The following is a 17,490-nucleotide window of genomic DNA, read 5'->3' on the forward strand; positions in this document are numbered from 1 at the left end:
AACTGCTATTATGACTCCATAAGTCAGCTATACTACCCAGCCTTTGCGATACTGAAACCTAGAATGTCAGTGTGGCTGAAAAAAAGATGTTGTCCCATAAACTCTTTCGTGTTCTTTGCAATAAACCCCCGTGTCAGGGAGTTTATTACTAGCCTTTAAGAACCAAGCTAAGTTAGAGTTTGAACTATTTTGATTAGCATTTCCTATATTAAGGTTTAATGTTCTAATTTGGTGAAAACAGGTTTTGTGGTTTGAGAAATACTGAATATGCCTCCACCTTATGGGTTCTCAGATAATAATATTAGTATATTAAATAATCCCAAAAGCCCTTACACTAAAGAAGCTAGTTAGCTTAGTGTGACCCAGTTTTTCTCCAGCATTTTTGACCACAGAATGACTTTTTCTTTTTTTTTTTATTACAACCATTAACACCCCACTAAACACACTTTGAGAAAATTGGCATGAGGATAAGGTCTAAAAAATCATGCATGAAGTACAGACTAAATGAGGCAGATTGACCACAAGCATTTATCTTCTCTTCCACTTGAAACCCCAAGAAAAATACTTTAAAGACATAAAGCTACTCACTTACTCCTCATCCCCCACCACAAAGAAAAAACAGAATAAGAAATAACTCATAACAGACAAGAAATGTGAATTCATTTGAATTCATTCTATGAAGTTTGACTTAGCAGGCAAAATAAGGTACAACTGAAAGTGCCTAGAGAAGAGAAATAGCAGGTGTGAGTGAGGCATACTTTTTGCTCAGATCCTATGCTGAAATATTTAAGGCTGAGACACGGATCAGAAAACAATTGGCTAAAAGTCTATGTACAAAATTGGTAGACCCCTGGGTTCCTCACCCCAGCCCATACAGTTTGAAATCTATATCATCACATACAATATATTTTTAAATGGAACTGCAGAAAGTCAGGACTCAGAAACACAGGTATAGCAAAGAATAAATTAATCTATAGGCTGAAAACAGAAAGATGAAGGTAAAGTTGGTGTGTGAAGGGAGGAGCCCTGAACTTTTCCCTAGACCTCCTAGCATTCCACAGTCAGGCATAGGGTCCCTCAGGCAGGAGGTTGGAGAGCTCTTCTGACAAGAAACGGAATGACCCACCGGAAGATCTTCTTTGAAAAGGCCAGAGTAGTGCTGAGCAAATTCCTACAGTGAAGTCAGCAGTTGGAAATGTTAGTCCCCACACAAATTGCGTAACATTTAGTGCCTTAATCTTAAATAAAGTATTTAAGTTCAAGAGCGTTAGATAGAAACAAATACCATGTGTTAAAGTCCAATAGATTCCAAGAGCCAAGATGCACGTCTAAATAAAGCAAAAGAGGAATTAGCTTATAACAAGACTAATACAGGTCATTCCAATAGTGCAAAAATTCAGCAACATAGATATTCAGCCACTTGGGAAATTGAGTTTTAAGACAGGGGAATTTAGTGTCTGGGGAACTGCATGAGAGTGTAAGATAGAACCAACAGTTTAATATTAAATTAGTAAACTTCTGGTCTGGAGCTCCTTACCATCGGTCTCCGCACCACAGAGCAGAATTTGTTCCCAGAGCCAATGCTCAGCTTTATCCAAAGGCAGGAGTTACAAAGGCTCAGCTGTCAGAGTAAGAAGGGCTGGGGATTAGAGCAAGGGTGGAAGGCAGACAATATGCTGACTGCAAATCTGGAAACACCAAAACAAAACAAAACAAAACTCATGCCTAAAGAAAATTTTAGTCTTGCCCCCTAATCTCCAGCATCTTTGACAGATTCAGAAGTTGGATTCCCTTCAATCAAAACACAGTTTATTTCATGTGGCCATAATTAAATATTTGGGGGCTAAGGAATGAAATGAAAGAATTCCCTATTATCTGTAAAAATTGCATGATGTCTTGAAGTAAGATTATGAGTTATAAGGACTCACTTCTAGCTATTGTTTGTCATGTCATTTTTATTCCACTTTTGTGAATTCTTAGACTACTTTTTCAGCTGGTCATGATTTGGTGACTGGATCTTGGATTGAATGCCATCTGCAGAATGCCTACATCCAACAAAAAGTACTTCAACAGTATACATTTATCTTAAGACTAGCACATTTGCCTGACCAATCTCATGTTTTCCAGCCTCAGCCAGCCATTACCCTGCCTCCTTTTCAGACCCCATCCATGATCATGAAACATATTTGTAATCAGAACATCCTCTAATCCAGTATAGGACAATTTTGGAACACTTGCACCATGAAAATTGTTTTCTATTTTATTCTGTGGATCTGGAACCACATCAGAAGTTCTTTGTGGGTTATTCAGGTCAAGATCAATTTTAAGAAAGGTATTTGTTTGTAATCTGCCTGACACCTTTCCAGTTCACCAAGCCTTCCCTTTTGTACTGGCTTTTTGGAAATTCAAAGTTATTTTTAGATGCAGCAGTTAATTGACATGGCAGTACACACGTTCTGATGACGGTTTATGTGAAATCAATTTTGAGTGTTGAAATTACCGACATTTAATAGTAAACATTGCAACGTTAAGTTTTGTTTCATAATTAGGACAATTTTTTGTTTGTTTGGGAAGTCTTATAATTCCCGTAGGCCAAATCCAGTCAAGTTGAATTGTGGCCATTTTTATGCCTTCTGAAATCTCTCTGTACCCACGTTTTTAATGGCGTGGAGCTGTGGAAGTATCTATAATTATAAACTGGCAGATCACTTACCGTATAAGGAATCTATAAAAAAGTAAAAGTTACGTCTACACTCCACAGCACAGAATTTCAATTCTTGCTACACTGAGTCACAGAAAAGTGATCATTTACATAGTCTATAAGATCTTATACTTTAAAAACTCTATTTTATCTCCAAAATTGTTTTCCTAAATTTCTATAGTCAGTATATTAAAAATATTTGTCTTTGAAACACTGTAATCTTTACTTGAAAATCTTACATGTAACTTAATCAAATGTGAACATTGCTGTGAGAAAAACAATTTTTATTATAAGACTTATGGAACAATGCTGATCTAACAGATTATCACATGGCATGGAGATAAATTGTCCTTCACCATCTCTACCTACCTTTAAATGTACTTCAATGTAGCAAATTCACAAAAAGAAAATAAACACAAAAGAGGAGTTACTTCAGATTAAACTGGCAAAATAAAAATTATCCTTTAACACTCATGTTTAACATAATGCAAACATTTGCCAAATCACACATGTATGTATTATTAACCATATGTAGTAGTTCCTTTCCCCTTAGATATACATGTCTGTTTTTCAGTGCTCAAGTCATCTGCACCGAAATGTAGAGAAGCATTTGGATGTATCAAACCATTAGAATTTGTTTCTGATTAAGGTAACCACTGTATACAAACATCTGAGGCCTTTTGTCTCTGTGTCAAGGTCTAAATCTTTCACTGATGTTTTCTAATGGCTCATTTTGTTGTTTACTATTATTATTATGCCTCAAAGGTAACCTAACATGTGCATTACAAGCAGCTTTCTTTCAAAGTCACATTCCAGTTGACACTTTAGTTGGATTTTAATAACCCCAAATGGCTCTCTGATTTTGGAAAGGACCCAAATGGGCACATTTCCACACATGAGATCAAAGGAAAGGAGCAATTTGCTCCTTACTATACAGGTATCAAACATCTTTCACTGGCATAACATTTCCAAGCCTTAAAAATGCAGCTAACTCCTTTTTCTTTACTTTAGAGCCTATAAGAGTAAGTAAAATAAGGTAGTATTTTGAAACTCAGGGACTCAGCAACAGCAGTTTGACAGCAATGCTGGACACTGAATTTTACACACACGTTCACAGGAATAATAGCTGTGTGAACAGATGATCATGCCCACCATAAATTAGCACTAAGTCTTTTGAATGTACTAAGGAACTATTCATAACATGGAAACAACATGGTGCCTGACCTTGGGGAGCTAGTCTCAGACAATGTCTTTGAAGTCACTTCATTCTTGTTCTTACTTCAAGTATCTTAGACATGTGTCTTTATATAGTCCCCTTGAGGGTAGGGAGCATATCTGAATTACTCCATGTGTTTCCTGACGCAGACAACTCTGAAGATTGAAGGATGGATATTATATGGAAAAAACAAAGCATTAAATTGTAATTCTACAAGATACAGAATCATTTTGTTTCTCTTCTACTTTTTCATTACAAAAGGATTCCATGAATTCGTTTTCACTATAACAATTAAAAATAAGTATATACAATAAAAACAAAAACTCCTCTCTTCTACATTAGAGACTCAATTAGCCCTTTGGTACATAGTTCTGTTTTAAATCTACATTCTTGATTTTAATCGCATGCAATTAAAAGTATTAGGACCACATTTATGGCCACTGGATTTATATGAGATTGGGCTTCATATAGAACTACTTTATTTCACCATAAACACTTTAGGGAATAGTAGTTTAAACCTCAATTTAATCTGCAATGTGAATTTTTCATTCTTCTATCTCAGTATTGAATTCTCCTTGTACTCAGCTTTTAATTTATATCTTGCCGTCAAGTTCTAGAAAGCTATCTACAAAGGAATTTGCACCCTTCATCTAGACAAGAACACAATAATGTAAGACAAAATATACTTGCAAGTTTAACTAAAATGTATTGAGCATGCAATGCATTCCAGCTCCTGTGCTAAGCTCTATGTGTTTAGATTTCTAGTCACTAAGAGTGGGGAAGAGAGACATACAGACACCTTAAATACAACATACATGACCCTCTTTACCCAGACTCTGTTCCTCATCTGCTCATGTTGGAACTTTAACTTTAACTCTGTGTAAATATTATAGGTCCTCCCAAACAGGAGCTCTGGGACAAGCCCACTCCCATGGGCTCAGAGCTGTTCCAGCACACACTGCCACGTCTGATTTCTTGTTGCCTGTCTAAGAGCACACATGCTGCAGCCATCCCAGGCACTAACCATGGTGACTGTCTCCCATGGCTCTGCCTGATGCATGCCCTCATAGTCCCAAATCTGCACAATTGTCTGTGCAGAGCCTTACTTTGTCCCTTTGTGTATTCTCAGTTGGTGGGTTTCCAAAGCCTGGGCTCCAGTGAGTTATACTTTTTAGTGAAACACATTTTTCAGCATTTACTTATAGTTGCTCACAGTATCATAGAACTCAGTTAATCTCACTGTGTTAGTCTGTTCTCATGCTGCTATAAGCACATACCCGAGACTGGGTAATTTATAAAGGAAAAAGGTTTAATTGACGCACAGTTCAGCATGGCTGGGGAAGACTCAAGAAACTTACAACTCTGGCAAAAGGGGAAGCAAACACATCCTTCTTTACGTGGTGGCTGCAAAGAGAAGTACAGAGTGAAGTGAGGGAAAAGTCCCTTATAAAAGCATCAGATCTTATGAGAACTCGTTCACTATCATCAGAACATCATAGAGATAACCATTATTAATATCTCCCACCAGGTCCCTCTCGTAACACATGGGGATTATGGGAACTAAAACTCAAGCTGAGATTTGGGTGGGGACACAGCCAAACCATATCATTCTGCCCCGGCCCCTCTCCAAATCTCATGTCCTCACATTTCAAAACACAACCATGCCTTTCCAACAGTCCCCCAAAGTCTTAGCTAATTCTAGCATTAACCCAAAAGTCGAAGTCTAAAGTCTCATCTGAGACAAGGTAAGTCTCTTCCACCGATGAGCCTGCAAAACCAAAAGCAAGTTAGTTACTACCTAGATAAAATGGGGGTACAGACATTGGGTAAATACACCCATTCCAAAGGGAAAGAAATTGGCCAAAATAAAGGGGCCAGAGGCCCCATTCAAATCCAAAATCCAGTGGGGCAATCATTAAACCTTAAAGTTACAAAATGATCTCCTTTCACTCCAGGTCTCACATTCAAGTCATGCTGATGCAAGAGGTGGTCTCCCACAGCCTTGGGCAGCTCCCCTGTGGCTTCGCAGGGTACAGCCTCCCTCCCAGCTGCTTTCACAGAATGGCATTGGGTACCTTTGGCTTTTCTAGGCATACAGTGCAAGCTGTTGGTGGATCTACCATTCTGGGGTTTGGAGGACAGTGCCCCTCTTCTCACAGCTCCATTCAGCAGTGCCCCAGTGGGAACTCTGTGTGGGGGCTCTGACCCCACATTTCCCTTCTGCACTGTCCTAGCAGAGGTTCTCCATGAAGCTTCTGCCCCTGCAGCAAACTTCTGCCTGAACATCCAGGCATTTGCATACATCCTCTGAAATCTAGGTGGAGGTTCCCAAACCTAAATTCTAGTCTTCGGCACACCTGCAGGCCCAACACCATTTGGAAGCTGCCAAGGCTTGGGGCTTGCACTCTCTAAAGTAATGGCCTGGGCAGTATATTTGCCTCTTTTGGCCACAGCTGGAGCTGAAGCAGCTGGAACACAGGGCACTATGTCCTGAGGCTGCACAGAGCATGGGGCCTTAGGCCTGACCCACTAAATCATTTTTCCCTCCTAGTTCTCCAGACCTGTGATGGGAGGGATTGACATGAAGGTCTCTGACATGCCCTGGAGACATTTTCCCCATTGTCTTGGTGATTAACACCTGGCTCCTCGTTACTTACTCAAATTTCTGCAGCTGGCTTAAATTTATCCCCTAAAATGTGTTTTTCTTTTCTGTCACATCATCATCAGCTGCAAATTGTCTCAACTTTTAAGCTCTGCTTCCTCTTGAACACTTGCTGGCTAGAAATTTCTTCTGCCAGATACCCTAAATCATCTTTCTCAAATTCAAAGTTCCACAGATCTCTAGGGCAGGGGCAAAATGCCACCAGTCTCTTTGCTAAAGTATAACAAGAGCCACCTTTGCTCCAGTTCCCAACAAGTTCCTCATCTCCCTCAGACCACCTCAGCTCAGACTTTATCGTCCATATCACTGTCAGCGTTTTGGTCAAAGCCATTCAACAAGTCTCTAGGAAGTTTCAAACTTTCCCACATCTTTGTCTTCTGAGCCCTCCAAGTCTCTAGGAAGTTCCAAACATTTTCCTATCTTCTTCTGAGCCCTCCAAACTGTTCCAACCTCTGCCTGTTAGCCAGTTCCAAGATTACTTTCACATTTTGGGTATCTTTACAGCAGTCCCCCACTACTAGGTACCAATTTACTATAATAGTCTGTTCTCACACTGCTATGAGGACATATGTGAGACTGGGTAATTTATAAAGGAAAGAGATTTAATTGACTCACAGTTCAGCATGGCTGGGGAAGCCTCAGGAAACTTATAATCATAGTGGAAAGGAAGCAAACATGTCTTTCTTCACATGGTGGCAGCAAGGAGAAGTGCATGGTGAAGTGGGGGAAAGCTCCTCATAAAACCATCATATCTCCTGAGAACTCACTCACTATTGTGATAACAGCGTGGAGGTAACTGTCCCCATGATTCAGTTTCCTCCCACCAGGTCCCTCTCATGACATGTGGGGATTACAGGAACTACAATTCATTATGAGATTTGGGTGGGGCATGGCCAAATCATATCACTCATCTTTGTAGAGGTGAGACATGCCAAGTTGCATCTGAAAGTAGAAGACACAGCCTCAAGGTTCTTTCCCCAGGGTTTCCTCAGTCTCATAAATAAGCCTGGCAGGAATGCCTTGCCTGTCAGTGCATTACACAGGCCCATGTATTACTGAATCCCTCAGTCCAAACCTGGGATCCTCCTAGAAGACACACTACTTTTCCACTGGCATGCTTTCTCCTACCCCTGGGAGATTCTGAAGGATTATAAGGTTAATGGCTGATCAAATTTGATTTTTAAAAATCCAGTTAATATCTAGGATGATAACAGGATTACACATGTGCTCAAGAAGTTGGTGGATGGCAGCATTGGAGAGATGTTAGAACAAGTTATCACTGGATAACATGAGTCCCCAAATAACCGGAATAAAGGCTGCAGATGGAAAAGTGGTGTCCTTGAAGTAGCAGTAGATGTTCAGAGAAAATTAACTACACCTGGTGTATTAGTCCATTTTCATACTGCTATAAAGGGCTTCCCGAGACTGCATAATTTATAAAGGAAAGAGGTTTAATTGACTCACAGTTCAGCATAGCTGAACTGTTGGGAGGGCTCAGAAGAAGATGGGAAAATGTTTGGAACTTCCTAGAGACTTGGAGGGCTCAGAAACTTGGAAACCTCAGGAAACTTATGATCGTGGCAGAAGGCAAAGGGGAAGCAGGCACCTTCTTCACAAGTTGGCAGGAAGGAGAAGTGCCAAGTGAAGGAGGAAGAGCCCATTATGAAATTATTAAATCCCATGTGAACTCACTCACTATTATGAAAACAGCATGGAGGAAACCACCTCCCCGATTCAATTACCTCTACCTCGTCTCTCCCTTGACACATGGGGATTATGGAGATTACAATTCAAGATGAGATTTGAGTGGGGACACAAAGCCTAACCATATCATCTGGGATTTAAAGATCATTAACCATGGTAGGACAAGTAGCACCACCATCAGTGCCACCCTTTTATACCCCCTACCTTCTGCTGCCACACACACACAGACACACACACACATTCACACACACATACACAAGAGGGTTGTGGTGTCTTCCTGGAGAAGCAACATTTAAATTTTGGCAAGGAAACCTTCAGTGACAATGGTGACTCTCTAAGAGACTTTGTTTACCATGGAAAAGAGGTTTCAAAGGGAAAACTGAGAAGTGTAACAGCCAGGGAAGGCATCAGAAACCAGAGAAGAAGCACCAAGTTTGTGACCACTAGCACTCCTTCAGTCAGCTGATGGTAGATTCAAATCATAATGAGTCATGCTTGTAGACTCTATTCATAGTGATTAATGAATACCTGGCATTGAAAGTCTCCTCTTAATCACTTTTTTTTTTCCTTTCAGATGGTCTTAACTATTTTCCTACATTTATTCTTTAAAATGTATTTTAGAATTTTTTTTCATGTTTTCCCCAAATTCTTCTGTGATTACAATTGGAATAGCATTTTAATTAACTTGGGAAGATTTGACATGACATGTCTGCATTTGTTCATGTGCTTTTTAATGACTCATTAAACTTTTGATATATTTTTCACCTGCATCCTATATATCATTGTTGAATTTAGTGAAGTTGTTTCAGTATTGTAATGGGATCTTTCTTCTAATATATTTCTTACTAATTATTTATAGACTACAGAAAAGTTATACAATTTTCAAATGTTAACTTTATAATATCTAATTATTTTTCAGTATATTCCTTGGATTTTCAGGGTAAACAATCATACAGTTACATATAATTGTTTGGTAATTTTCTGTAATGAAATATTTCATAATATTGAAACATTTTGCATTCCTGAAATAAATTGTATGGGCTAGTGATGCAGCATAAAATACTGTCAGATGTTTTTAATGCTCCTGGATTCAATTCACAATGGCAAAGGAATTTTTACAAATCAAAATTGAACTAATTCTTTATAGTATCAGGATGCTAATGACTTAACAAAGGGATTAGGAAACATCATCTTTGATTATTTTCTACAAAATAGTTTCCAAGGGAAACCAAGTGAATTAAGTGTTGGGCCAGTCACTGGCCTGGGCATGAAAAGTTCTATCTTGAAGAACATATGGGAGCACTGGCCCTGTAGAAGGCATTAGCCTGGTCCTCAGAAGCTACAAGAGGCCCTATCATCCTGATTTCCTTTCTCAGACATCAATTTAGTGATCTCTAAAAATAGAAATATCAACCTTCCCATCGAGATTTGTCAGAATACTGACACTACTCCCAAATGGAAGCCATATGCTTCAGCAGATACACTGGAGATCTATATTTTTGTATATCCCGTTTATGGATCACATTTAAGATTGTTGTAAGCATCTACACCAGCATTATCCAATGTTTGTAATGCAGCTTTAAATTCAACCCTAAAATCACACAAATATTAAAATAATGTTTAAAGAACTATAACCTTTTTCACTGGGATAGACCCTTTTCTACTTTGCATGTAATTAGTATGCAGACCATCAGGCACTTGCAAAAGCCGGAACTCTAGATAAAATCGTATAAACAAAATTAACCTTATTTTGGCTTCAGAACATTGGAAAAATATTATGTCAAGGTCGAATGTGATATTTATGCTTAAATGTTTTCTTAAATAAACTTCCTGAAGACTGTTCACTAATCTTGCTGTGAGTACAGACCTCCTCTAAAATTGACAAAACTTTCAGGAAAACATTGATGTACCTCTCCTGCCTATCATATTTAGAGTTACCATATAACCAAATAAGGGTGGAAAGAGCTGTACACAGTAGAAACTTTTGACCCCAGGACCTAGATTATTAATCAGTGGTTGACTGCAAACGGAGCTCTAAATTACAATCCACAGGGATTCCTCACTACAACCTCCTGATTTCACTGGATTTCTTCAGAGTTACCTGATGTGAGGGCCTGATCAAGACAAAGCCAAACCTTCCATAGCTACAGGAAAACACCTCTTTGTGGTCAGCAGAGTATAACTGGTCTTAAAACATATTATTCTTTCATTTTTTTCTTCAAATGTGAATAGTTTCACAATTTTATCATTACAAAATAATGCACATTCATTGTATTACACTAAAAGAAAAAAATCAAGCCAACAGTTACAAGAATACGTTAAAAATGTCCTATAATTCCTCTACCAAAAGGCCACTACTGTTAATATTTTGGTATAGATCTTTACATATTTTCTATTCAAATAACTTTTAAGAAATGGTTCAAGTTCATTTGCAATGTAACTAAAACTATTTCTCTTCCAAATAGATATCATGGGATTTCTGAAAAAATATTCAATTTTGTTTACATGGAACCATTTTCATTGCAATACCTTATATGAGATGAAAAAAATATGTACCTAAATTATTATGTATAACTCAAAACAATTTTTTAAAAACTGCGTAAGCTAGAATTACTTTCATTAGTCATTGATACTAGTTTATATGTCCAAATAGTGACAGAAAAAGTATGTTATAATTACATTAAAGTGATGAAATTCATAATTTGTTATTATTTTATTTTATTTTTATTATACTTTTAAGTTCTGGTATACATATGCAGAACTTGCAAGTTTGTTACATAGGTATACATGTGCCATGGTGGTTTGCTGCACCCATTAACCCATCATCTACATTAGGTATTTCTCCTAATGCTATCCCTCCACTTCCCCCCAAACTCCTGACAGGCCCCAGTGTGTGATGCTCCCCTCCCTGTGCCCATATGTTCTCATTGTTCAGCTCCCACTTATGAGTGAGAGCATGAGGTGTTTGGTTTTCTGTTCCTGTGTTAGTTTGCTGAGAATGATGGTTGCCAGCTTCATCCATGTTGCTGCAAAGCACATGAAACTCATTCTTTTTTATGGCTGCATAGTATTCCATGGTGTATATGTGCCACGTTTTCCTTATCCAGTCTAACATTGATGGGCATTTTGGTTGGTTCCAAGTCTTTGCTATTGTGAATAGTGGTGCAATAAACATATGTGTGCATGTGTCTTTATAGTAGAATGATTTATAATCCTTTGGGTATATACTCAGTAATGAGATTACTAGGTCAAATGGTATTTCTAGTTCTAGATCCTTGAGGAATCACCTCACTATCTTCCACAATGGTTGAAATAATTTACACTCCCACCAACAGAGTAAAAGTGTTCCTATTTCTCCACATCCTCTCCAGCATCTGTTGCTTCCTGATGTTTTAATGATCGCCATTCCAACTGGCATGAGATGGTATCTCATTGTAGTTTCCATCTGCATTTCTCTAATGACCAGTGATAATGAGCTTTTTTTCATATGTTTGTTGGCCACATAAATGTCTTCTTTTGAGAAGTGTTTGTTCATATCCTTCACCCACTTTTTGATGGGATTGTTTTGTTCTTGTAAATTTGTTTAAGTTCCTCGTAGACTCTGGATTTAGCCCTTTGTCAGATGGGTCGATTGCAAAAATTTACTCCTATTCTGTAGGTCGCCTCTTCACTCTGATGATAGTTTCTTTGGCTGTACAGAAGCTCTTTTATTTAATTAGATCCCATTTGTCTATTTTGGCTTTTGGTGCCATTGCTTTTGGTGTTTTAGTCATGAAGTCTTTGCCCATGCCTATGTCCTGAATGGTATTACCCAGATTTTCTTCTAGAGTTTTTATGGTTTTAGGTCTTATGTTTAAATTTTTAATCCATCTTGTGTTAATTCTTGTATAAGGTGTAAGGAAGGGGTCCAGTTTCAGTTTTCTGCATATGGCTAGCCAGTTTTCCCAACACCATTTATGAAATAAAGAATCCTTTTACCATTGCTTGTTTTTGTCAGGTTTGTTAAAGATCAGATGGTTGTAGATGTGTGGTGTTATTTCTGAGGCCTCTGTTCTGTTCCATTGGTCTATATATTTGTTTTGGTACCAGTACCATGCTGTTTTGGTTACTGTAGCCTTGTAGTATAGTTTGGAGTCAGGTAGTGTGATGCCTCCAGCTTTGTTCATTTGCTTAGGATTGTCTTAGCTATATAGGCTCTTTTTTGGTTTCATATGAAATTTAAAGTAGTTTTTTCTAATTCTGTGAAGAAAGTCAATGGTAGCTTGATAGGAATAGTAGTGAATCTATGAATTACTTTGGGCAATATGGCCATTTTCACAATATTCGTTCTTCCTATCCATAAGCATGGAATGTTTTTCCATTTGTTTGTGTCCTGTCTTATTTCCTTGGGCAATGGTTTGTAGTTCTCCTTGAAGAGGTCTTCACATCCCTTGTAAGTTGTATTCCTAGGTATTTTGTTCTCTTTGTAGCAATTGTGAATGGGAGTTCACTCATGATTTAGTGCTCTGTTTGTCTATAATTGGTGTATAGGAATGCTTGTGATTTTTGCACATTGATTTTGTATCCAGAGACTGCTGAAGTTGCTTATCAGTTCAAGGAGTTTTGGGCTGAGATGATGGGGTTTTCTAGATATACAATCATGTCATCTGCAAACAGTGACAATTTGACTTCCTCTCTTCCTATTTGTGAATACACTTTATTTCTTTCTCTCGCTTGATTGCCCTGGCCAGAACATCCAGTACTATGTTGAATAAGAGTGGTGAGAGAGGGCATCTTTGTCTTGTGCCGGTTTTCAAAGGGAATGCTTCTAGCTTTTGCCCATTCAGTATGATATTGGCTGTGGGTTTGTCATAAATAGTTCTTATTATTTTGAGATACATTCCATCAATGCCTAGTTTATTCAGTGTTTTTAGCATGACAGGTGTTGAATTTTATCAAAGGCCTTTTCTGCATCTATTGAGATAATCATGTGGTTTTTGTCATTGGTTCTGTTTATGTGATAGATTACATTTATTGATTTGCATATGTTGAACCCATCTTGCATCGCAGGGATGGAGCCGACTCGATTGTGGTGGATAAGCTTTTTAATGTGCTGCTGTATTTGGTTTGCCAGTATTTTATTGAGTATTTTCGCATCGACGTTCATCAGGGATATTGGCTTGAAATTTTCTTTTTTGTTGTTGTTGTGTCTCTGCCAGGTTTTGATATCAGGATGATGCTGGCTTCATAAAATGAGTTAGGGAGGATTCCCTCTTTTTCTGTTGATTGGAATAGTTTCAGAAGGAATGGTACCAGCTCCTCTTTGTACCTTTGGTAGAATTCGACTGTGAATCCTTCTGGTCCTGGGGTTTTTTTTTTGGTTGGTAGGCTATTAATTACTGCCTCAATTCCCGAACTTGTTATTGATCTATTTGACTTCTTCCTGGCTTAGTCTTGGGAGGGTGTATGTGTCCAGGAATTTATCTATTTCTTCTAGATTTTATAGTTTATTTGCGTAGAGGTGTTTATAGTATTCTCTGATGGTAGTTTGTATTCCTGTGGGATCAGTGGTGATATCCCCTTTATCATTTTTTATTGTGTCTATTTGATTCTTCTCTCTTTTATTCTTTATTAGTCTGGCTAGAGGTCTATCTATTTTGCTAATCTTTTCAAAAAACCACCTCCTGGATTCACTGATTTTTTGAAGGGTTTTTCATGTCTCTATCTCCTTCGGTTCTGCTCTGATCTTAGTTATTTCTTGTCTTCAGCTAGCTTTTGAATTGGTTTGCTCTTGCTTCTCTAGTTCTTTTAATTGTGACATTAGGTTGTCAATTTTAGATCTTTCCCACTTTCTCACGTGGGCATTTGGTACTATAAATTTCCCTTTAAACACTGCTTTAGTTGTGTCCTAGAAATTCTGGTATGTTGTGTCTTGGTTCCCACTGGTTTCAAAGAAGTTATTTATTTCTGCCTTAATTTCATTATTTACCCAGGAGTCATTCAGGAGCAGGTTGTTCAGTTTCCATATAGTTGTACGATTTTGAGTTAGTTTCTTAATCCTGAGTTCTAATTTGATTGCACTGTGGTCTGAGAGACTGTTTGTTATGATTTTTGTTCTTTTGCATTTGCTGAGGAGCATTTTATTTCCAATTATGTGGTCAATTTTAGAATAAGTGCCATGTGGTGATGAGAAGAATGTATATTCTGTTGATTTGGGATGGAGAGTTCTGTAGATGTCTGTTAGGTCCGCATGGTCCAGAGCTGAGTTCAAGTCCTGAATATCCTTGTTAATTTTCTGTCTAATATTGACAGTGGGGTGTTAAAGTCTCCCACTATTATTGTGTGGGAATGGAGTCTCTTTGCAGGTCTCTAAGAACTTTCTTTATGAATCTAGGCGCTCCTGTATTGGGTGCATATATTTACGATCATTAGCTCTTCTTGTTGCATTGATCCCTATACCATTATGTATAAGGGTATACCTATACCCTTCTTTCTTTATCTCCTTTGATCTTTGTTAGCTTAAAGTCTGTTTTATCAGAGTCTAGGATTGCAACTCCTGGTGTTTGTTTGTTTGTTTGTTTCCATTTGCTTGGTAAATATTCCTCCATCCCTTTATTTTGAGTCTATGTGTGTCTTTGCATGTGAGATGGGCCTTTTGAATACAGCACACCAATGGGTCTTGACTATCCAATTTGCCAGTCTATGCCTTTTAATTGGGGCATTTAGCCCATTTACACTTAAGGTTAATATTGTTGTGTGTGAAGTTGATCCTGTCATTATGAGGCTAGCTGGTTATTTTGCCCATTAGTTGATGCAGTTTCTTCGTAGTGTCAATGGTCTTTACAATTTGGTATGTTTTTGCAGTGCCTGGTACCGGTTTTTCCTTTTAATATTTAGTGCTTCCTTCAGGAGCTCTTGTAAGGCAGGCCTGGTGGTGACAAAATCCCTCAGCATTTGCTTGTCTATAAAGAATTTTATTTCTCCTTCACTTATAAAGCTTAGTTTGGCTATGAAATTCTGATTTTCTTTAAGAATATTGAATATTGGCCCCCACTCTCTTCTGACTTGTAGGGCTTCTGCAGAGGTCCACTGTTAGTCTGATGCTTCCCTTTGTGGGAAACCTGACCTTTCTCTCTGACTGCATTTTTTCCTTCATTTCAAACTTGGTAAATCTAACGATTATGTGTCTTGGAGTTGCTCTTCTCGAAGAGTATCTTTGTGGTGTTCTCTGTATTTCCTGAATTTGAATGTTGGACTGCCTTGCTAGGTTGGGGAAGTTCTCCTGCATAATATCCTGAAGAGTGTTTTCCAACTTTATTCCATTCTCCCTATCACTTTCAGGTACAGCAATCAAACGTAGGCTTGATCTTTTCACATAGTCCCATATTTCTTGGAGGCTTCATTCATTCCTTTTCCTTTTTTTTTTTTTTTTTTTGAAATGGAGTCTTGCTCTGTCACCCAGGCTGGAGTGCAGTGGTACAACCTCGGCTCACTGCAAGCTCCACCTCCCAGGCCAGGTTCACACGATTCTCCTGCCTCAGCCTCCCTAGTAGCTAGGACCACAGGCACCCACCACCATGCCCAGATAATTTTTTGTATTTTTAGTGAGACGAGGTTTCATCGTGTTAGCCAGAATGGTCGCCATCCCCTGACTTCATGATCCACCTGCCTCAGCCTCCCAAAGTGCTGGGATTACAGGCATGAGCCACCACGTCCAGCTGGGGAAGTTCTCCTGAAAAATATCCTGAAGAGTATTTTCCAACTTGGTTCCATTCTCCCCATCACTTTCAGGTACATCAATCAAACGTAGGCTTGGTCTTTTCACATAGTCCCATATTTCTTGGAGGCTTTGTTCATTCCTTTTCTTTTCCTTTCATTCTTTTTTCTCTAATCTTGTCTTCATGCTTTATTTCATTAAGTTGTTCTTCAATCTCTGATATCCTTTCTTCTGCTTGATCGATTCAATTATTGATACCTGTGTATGCTTCCCAAAGTTCTCATGCTGTGTTTTCAAGCTCCATCAGGTCATTTATGTTCTTCTCTAAACTTGTTATTTTAGTTAGCAGTTCCTGTAACCTTTTATCAAGGTTACTAACTTCCTTGCATTGGGTTAGAACAAGCTCCTTTAGCTTGGAAGAGTTCGTCATTACCCACCTCCTGAAGCCTATTTCTGTCAATCCTCAAACTGATTCTCCATCCAGTTTTGTTCCCTTGCTGGCACGGAGCTGTGATCCTTTGGAGGAGGAGAGGCATTCTGGTTTTTGGAATTTTCAGCCTTTTTGTGCTGGTTTTTCCTCATCTTGATGGATTTATCTACCTTTGGTCTTTGATGTTGGTGACCTTCGGATGGGGTTTTTATGTGGGCGTCCTTTTTGTTGATGTTGATGCTATTCCTTTCTGTTTGTTAGTTTTCCTTCTAACAGTCAGGCCCCTCTTCTGCAGGTCTGCTGGAGTTTGCTGGAGGTCCACTCCAGACCCTGTTTGCCTGGGTATCACCACCGGAGGTTGCAGAACAGCAAAGATTGCTGCCTGCTCCTTCCTCTAGAACCTTCATTCCATAGGGGCACCTGGGCACCTGCCAGATGCCAGCTGAAGCTCTCCTGTATGAGGTGTCTGTCAACACCTGCTGGGATCTCTCTCCCAGTCAGGAGGCACGGGAGTCAGGAACCAACTTGAGGAGGCAGTCTGTCCCTTAGCAGAGTTCTAGTGCTGTGCTGGGAGATCCTCTGCTCTCTTCAGAGCTAGCAAGCAGGAATGTTTAAGTCTGCTGAAGCTGTGCCCACAGCCGCTCCTTCCCCCAGGTGCTCTGTCCCAGGGAGAGGAGAGTTTTATCTATAAGCCCCTGATGGGGGCTGTTGCCTTTCTTTCAGAGATGCCCTGCCCACAGAGGAGGAATCTAGAGAAGCAGCCTGGCACTGTGGTGGGTTCTGCACCCAATTCAAAATTCCCAGCAGCTTTGTTTACACTGTGAGGGGAAAACTGCCTACTCAAGCCCCAGTAATGGTAGACGCCCCTACCCCCACCAAGCTCGAGTGACCCAGGTCAACTTCAGGCTACAGTGTTGGCAGCAAGAATTTCAAGCCAGTGGATCTTAGCTTGTTGGGCTCCATGGGGTGGGATCCACTAAGCAAGACCACTTGGCTCCCTGACTTTAGCCCCATTTCCAGGGGAGTGAATGGTTCTGTCTTACTGGTGTTCCAGGCACCACTGGGGTATGAAACAAAACCT

General features: G+C 39.2%; 1 protein-coding gene across 16 annotated transcripts in view; it reads left to right on the top strand.

The window, feature by feature from the left end:
- CPED1 (cadherin like and PC-esterase domain containing 1) overlaps positions 1 to 17,490 on the top strand; it is a 310,448-nt gene that overhangs the window by 289,049 nt on the left and 3,909 nt on the right. The window lies entirely within an intron of this gene.

The sequence above is a fragment of the Macaca fascicularis genome, chromosome 3 (genome assembly GCF_037993035.2).
Source record: "Macaca fascicularis isolate 582-1 chromosome 3, T2T-MFA8v1.1".
NCBI classification, from domain to species: domain Eukaryota; kingdom Metazoa; phylum Chordata; class Mammalia; order Primates; family Cercopithecidae; genus Macaca; species Macaca fascicularis.